Source organism: Acomys minous (assembly GCF_964271855.1).
Source record: "Acomys minous genome assembly, chromosome: 10".
Taxonomy (NCBI): Eukaryota; Metazoa; Chordata; class Mammalia; order Rodentia; family Muridae; genus Acomys; species Acomys minous.
Genome location: NC_140491.1, coordinates 4,226,425 through 4,233,171, shown reverse-complemented (window position 1 = coordinate 4,233,171; position 6,747 = coordinate 4,226,425). Strand labels below are relative to the sequence as shown.

The 6,747-nt window shown below is 43.7% G+C and overlaps 1 protein-coding gene across 2 annotated transcripts in view; it reads left to right on the top strand.

The window, feature by feature from the left end:
* The window catches only part of GRXCR1 (glutaredoxin and cysteine rich domain containing 1), a 143,291-nt gene that overhangs the window by 8,012 nt on the left and 128,532 nt on the right, over positions 1–6,747 (top strand). The window lies entirely within an intron of this gene.

The following is a 6,747-nucleotide window of genomic DNA, read 5'->3' as shown; positions in this document are numbered from 1 at the left end:
GTAACATATGGCACACTTTTTGATAAATAGTAAATAATAAATATCATCACCACTGTTATTTATGAAGAATCCAAAATGGAAGCAGCCTAATGAAATAATTTATATATAGCCAAATTCTTGTCTTCAAATACAGTTTCACAAATTGGATGTTATAAATCTTGGCTTCTAAAAGATTAAAAGTTTCCAGACAAAAGGAAAACATTTCTGCTTCTAAAGCTTCAAACATTCAAACTCTCAAAATAGGCTACAAAAAAAATGGACTCTACTTATCTGTCTTCCCAAGATGAAAGGCAATGTCTCAGTAGTATGTTTCAGCTCTGGTATCATTTGTGAAACATCATCATCATCATCATCATCAGCAGCAGCAGCAGCAACAACAACAAAATTCTAGGAACAATCTCCATTTAAGGGACGACTCCTTGACCTGAACCAGCAAGCTTATTTATCTTCTCACCTTGTGTACGTATAGCCAGGATGCACACTCAATGGAAGTGTTGATGACAGAGTTTTGGCGGCAAAGTGCTTTAGATCTGTGCTCTATGCCATCACTATGGAATCATATCCTTTCTCTAAAGAAAGTGAGGAGGAACCAGGTGGCAAACACGAAATAGCAAGAACTCTTTGGAACAACGTGCGTGGGCCCAGCTCAATATTCTAGTCTAGAGCCTATGGAAACATTGACAGAATTATATGATGTAAGAATTTCAGTTTGGCGTCCTCTATTAACCATGGTTCCCAGTGAATGGCTTGCAAGCCAGTTTCCTTTCCACGGTGGCCCATTCAGCGTGTGAGTGGTATTTATAATTGCTTTTATTGGATATTGCCTGCTCTTTCTCATTCTTGGGAATTATATCAGCAGGTGTGTGTGTGTGTGTGTGTGTGTGTGTGTGTGTGTGTTGCACATACCATGACTTTGTATACTTATTCAAGGCACTGACACATCTACCCATTTCCATATTCCTCTGTGTTCATTTATCTGTCTATGCCAGTGGTTGTTTGAGGGCAGGAGCTCAGGAAATTTTGAATCCCCACTCCTTAGAGGACATGGGCACTATACATTGGGTCCAGTGAACTGTTGAAACAATGCATAAAACCAGTGTTCTGAGGAGGAGCGGTGGATACACCCAGGGGGATTGCTAATCATACCTAAGAGATTTATAGGGAAGGGAAGCATGTGAGGATCACAGAACACCACAAGGAGTTTGGGCTAAGATTTAGGTCTAATGTGATCTACTTTTAAAATAAATTGAAATGACCCAGGAGAAACTAGAGATTAAATTACTGTAAATGCCTCTCAGTAAGGGAAGCACTGCCCCCTGGGGGGTATTCTGGAAACTGGGGCACACTTTTGCTTAGATGACTGGGTAGGTGGCTGTGGGTGGTGACATTTAGGAGTGTCCTGTCCAGGAGTTTTAGGTGTTTTGTCACACACGGGACAGCCCTAAAGAGCATGTGACATTCTACGTCTATGATTTTGATGTCATCTTGGCCTGTTCACATGGGTGTGAGTTTTTAAGCCAGGTCTGTTGTCTTGTCACATCTAGTGCTAGGTCCTTAGTACAGCACACTTGAGTACATCTAGTGTGAAGCAGGGTTAAGGGCTTTCAGAACTATGTGTACAGTGTAGCAGTTTGCCTGAGCTACTGTAACCAAACGCTCCACCCCAGGTGCCTTATAAAACTAGGGGTTATTTTCTCACAGTTTAGGAGGCCGAAAGTCTTAGGTCAAGGTGTAGGAAGGATTAATTTTCCTCCTGCTTCCCTCTTTGTTGCTGTCCCTTTGTATGACTGTCTCTGCACAGCAAGGAGCCTGGCATCTGTGACTGAACTCTAATCTAGACTTACAAGGACCCCCACAATATCGGGTTAAGGCCCATGCTAAAGACTCCATTGTAACTGAATTATCTCCCTTAAGGCCTTATTTGCCATGCCAGTAGAGTTCTTAGGTTCCGACAGTGAAGGCTTCAGCATAAGAATCTTAGGGAAACAAAATTCAGCTCATAATACACAGCTTTTCATTTACTGGTATAATTAATTCATCTCTTCTTCATGGTGAAGTATCATAGCATTTAAAAAAATTAAAAAAAATTTTTTTTTGTGAAAGTGGGTGATCTATGTACAAACTGCTTTCCTGTCCCTCTTAGGTAGAAGTGTTTTTTTGTTTTGTTTTGTTTTGTTTTGAGCCTTTTTCATGTTTTGACTAGGTTATGAAATACACACACCCAATGTAACGCAAAGCTTCTGTAAGATAGAGGGCATATTGTAATGAAACACCGACTTTACTGTAGGTGTTTCCATAAGTACGTGTGATGTGTGAACTGAGTCTTCCTGTTCAGGCTGGGTCAGCGGTGTGTAAGTTTTGTTACCGCACCCCAACCCTGTCAGTTTCCAGAACTAGACTTTTCTTTAAAGTTGTGGAGAAGAACCTCTAGAGTGCATGGACATCTCTACGGACTGGACCTTACAGCCATGCATTTTCTTTCAGAATAGTAAAGGGGGTATACAATACTTGTCTTACAGAGGAGTTTAGGCTGTGATACAGTCATCACAGTTTAAGAAAGACTTCTAAATAGCCATATTCTGGGCATCCCTGACTGGGTTACAGCCTGCACTTGATGAATGAAATGGCGCTCTGACCTTAGAGCCTATTCATAAAACAGTAAATGCACAACGAAGGTTTTTCAGCTTTTACAACAAGGCATTGCTCTCAGGGCCAGCCCTCCATTGATCTGAGTGTGTTGTTTAGGCCTTTACAAAATGAATCACAAGTCAGATGAAGTCTCAGCTCATCAGAGCAGGGTTATGCCCTTTTCCATTTCCCATAAAAGGGCAGCTGGGTCACCTTCTGAAGTTGGAGTGTGTTCATGTGCTCAGCAGGTGCCAGAGCACAAGACTCAAGAATGGTGAAAGACGGGACGAAATAGTCACCATCGGAGGAAATGGGAGCAAGGACGGAGGTTAAACAAACAGAAGGGGGCGGGGCAGAAGAGTACTCATATGGCAACGCTTTGCTTTGACCACAGCGAAGCCAACCATGGAGTGGTGTCAAATTGCTAATTCATGGGATAGGAAATGATCATGAATCTTTCAAATGCTTAAGGTGGACTCACTGGTCTCTCTCTATCCATTCACAATCCTTGGCCTGTTTTTCCGCACTTAAAAATATAGAAGCCAAAGCCAGATTGTAGGCTTGCAACAAACCTCGGCCTAGTAATTCAGAGTGCCGTTTTCACACACTAGTCTTGGGCTGAAGTCTGGGCTCTGAATGAAGGAAGGTGGTGCCAGTGATGTTTACATGGAAGCCCAGGTGACACTGTGGGGTTGGTACCCTTGTAGGCAGAGACGGAAGTAGAGGCAACAGCGCAGAAGATAGGAGTGAGGAACCTTTAAGCGACAGGATCCCACTCATCAGCAATGGCGATTAAGCATATGGGGACAAACAGAAGCCATGATGTAGCTTAAACCATCACTGTCTTTCCATTCTCATGCTTCATTTGCCTGCATCCGGCCCGCAGCACTTACAAGCCCCAGACAGGCAGCACGTCTGCAATGGAATTTTTGTGCACAGTTTGGCAATAAGAAGGAACAACCCCCTTCGATGAATTTCTCCTGGTAACTCAGAGGTTGTCTGTTGGAAGCAGTAGGAGGCCTCAAACCAATTTAAGTAAACAAGGGAATAAACTAGAGGTACGTAAGGCAGGACAGAATGCCAAGTCTTGACAGAAGCTGAGAATCAAGACAGCTGTTCCCTCCATCTTGTCTGTCTTTGAAGAGCTCCAGAATCCCTCTGCTCTCATTCCCAGTAATCTGATTGGACCACTCAGGATTCAGGGTTGAATTCCCATTGCCCCGCCAATCAAGCGGCTAGACCGACTCTGTGATGCATGTTGCTGGCAAGCGGCTTCTAAACATGCCTGCTGAACGCTGCTGTGAATGAAGTGCCCCGCTGAACATGCTGCGGAAAGTGTATTGTCTGTCCTTGCACATGAGCGTGGCTACGAGTGCGTGTGAATCGGGGCGGGAGGGGCGCTTCAGCTCTGTCAGCCATGTTACCTGACCCACAAGCGTCGGGGAGTCTCCTGTCTCCTCTCATCTTCCTGTGTAGCGCTACAGATCACCGTGTCTGGCTTTTAGGTGGGCTCTTCGTATCCAAACCTAGAGCGCGGGGCTTGCATGACAAGAACTTTTTACCTCTGCTTCTGAGTGTCCTTACACAGGGCTTGGGTTGCTCTCACTGCTACTGCTGGACGTCAGAGTTTGGTTGTGATGCACCTGTTCCTCCTGCCATGGTTACCTGTCCTCCATGAGTCCAGGTCTACCACACATCGTCCAGAAATATGCTTTCAGGCTAGAGGCCTGGGAAGCTTGCCCCATTGTGACAAAATGCATGAGGGAAACTATTTTACTGGAGAAAAAGATTTACTTTGGCTCATCATTTGAGAGGCTGCAGTCTGTGGCTGTTCTGCTTCATTGGTAGAAGGGTAGCTAGAAGGGTAGCTAGGAGTGTAACTAGTGGAAGAGGAAAAGAGAGGAGAGGAAAGAGAAAGATAAAAATAAGGAGAGAGAAAAAGAGAGAGAGAGAAGGAGAAGGAGGAAGAGGAAGAAGAGAAGAAGAAAAAGAAAGAAAGAAAGAAAGAAAGAAAGAAAGAAGAAGAAGAAGAAGAAGAAGAGAAAACAGAGACAACATACACTCCTCAGAGGCATAAATCTAGTGATGTATTTCTTCCAACTGGATTCTGCCTCTTAAAAGTTAACTCAGCCATGAGTGCATTGATTGATTGATTCATTGACGAGGTTAAAGCTCTCAATACCTATTCACCTCTTAGTGGTGCTACTAACTGGAGTGAAAGTCTTTACTGAAGAGCTTTTCAGGGTGGCATTTAGTATCCAAACTAAAACAGGTAGCTTGTATTGTTATGCCCAGATCACGAGGACACCCAAACGACCAGGAGTCTGAAGAAATATGCTAAAGCAAAGAGCCTTTATTCTGCAGAGATCTAGTGCACTGGGGTCCTCGCCTATGCAAAGCAAGACTTTGAGTCGAGCATGCATGCTTTTTTACAGGCAGCCAAGGGAAGGTCCAAGGTAGGTTAGGTGATCTTTACTTCTATTGACACAGATCAGCAGCAACGGTACGAGTATGTCTGGGATTGCTTAGGGTCTGGTCCAGACCTAGGGGCTCTATGAACTGGTTCAAACCAGCCCAAACTGGTAGGTGTTTTTGAGGTTACATGACTCAGGTCTTCAAACTGGGAGCTAAGCAACCTTATCTTCCTCAGGCCAGGTGTCTTGGCCTTCCCTGACTGGTTGCCTGAGGGCTATGGCTTTTCCAGGAAGTTGTTTACAAAACTCTGGAAGACAGAAACTCTGGCCTAGTCACAAGATGGAGTTACACTTGTACAATTACTTGAGTTCTTCAGTACCATGTCTGCTTCCTTACGTCCTCTTCTTCCTCGTCATAATGTAGGTGTGGTAATAAAGACAGTGTGCTAACTAGGAGCAACAAGAGTTTTGCATAATTACTGAGCATTATTAATTGGGAACAACTTTACTAAATATATAAAACCATCACTAGCTTACTTGCTCACTTTTGAGGTAGACACCACGCTAGTAGGTAGATCCGTGTGATATTATTTATACTCTAATTATTTTGACACACAGGAATGATACTTTCTTGTGGTTAGAGTAATACAAAATATCCTGTCACAAAAACTATATTCAGGGTAAAGCTGAAAAACAATCACGCACTTTACTCAGCCATCTTTTGAGTGCAAGATTGTTGACTCCTGAGTTCATAGTCCTTCTGTTGTGCTCACTGACTGTTGGACGCCATTTAAATTATTATAAGTTAATTGGTGCTTTCTTTGGAGGGAATTCCTGCTAGAGTACACTGATGCAGAGGATTTGTAGATGCCATAATCTATAAGACAGTAAAACATGGGGAATAGAGGATGAAGCTCTAGGGTCACAAACACTAACAAGGTCATGTGAGGTCCAAGAGTGAGCAGGGCAATGCACAGGGTAGACAGCTGAGAGGGGATCAGATGAGAGGTTCTGTGAGGACCTTGACATGTGTCATCTGAAGATAAGCAGCATCTCCCAGTAGGGAATCATGACATCTCAATCCATTTATGATTTCTGAATCAAAACCACTGGCTGGGAACTTGTTGAAGTGAGACTGAGATTTGTAATAAGAGCGAGACCAGGGAACAAGCAGCTTCGTCTTGTCTTGCCACCGCCCCTAAAATCTGCTCCCGTACTCTTTGTATCTGTTGCTCCATTTTCCTTCCATTTATGTGCATCTTGTTAGTTTCCCTGTGCATAATGATAGAAGATCAACAATGACATAAACCCTATTTCTCATAAACACTGATATGTTTATGAGATATATTCTAGTTTTTAAAAAATCCTCAAAGAAACAAGCTGATGGGTCCAAGATGAGTAGAGGTCAATGGTGGCCAGGATAGTATGTCTAACTTATGGCCACCAGCAGGTGAAACATCCTCTGAAGAGGCGACAATGTACAGTAGGCGTGCTGATGTGTTCGCTATATAGATTGGCGTTTAGTCCAAGTGGAAGGCATGTGCACTTTCTCTTCATAGTCCCCTTCTCCGCAGTGTCTGCACACTCAGGAACCTCACAGCCTTTCCCACTTTACGTCAACATCCACCCTTCCGCTTCTCAATTGTTCCAGGCCATAGAAGTCTCTGCTGCTCTGTCTCCACTTTGGGGGGTAACGGTTTCAGAA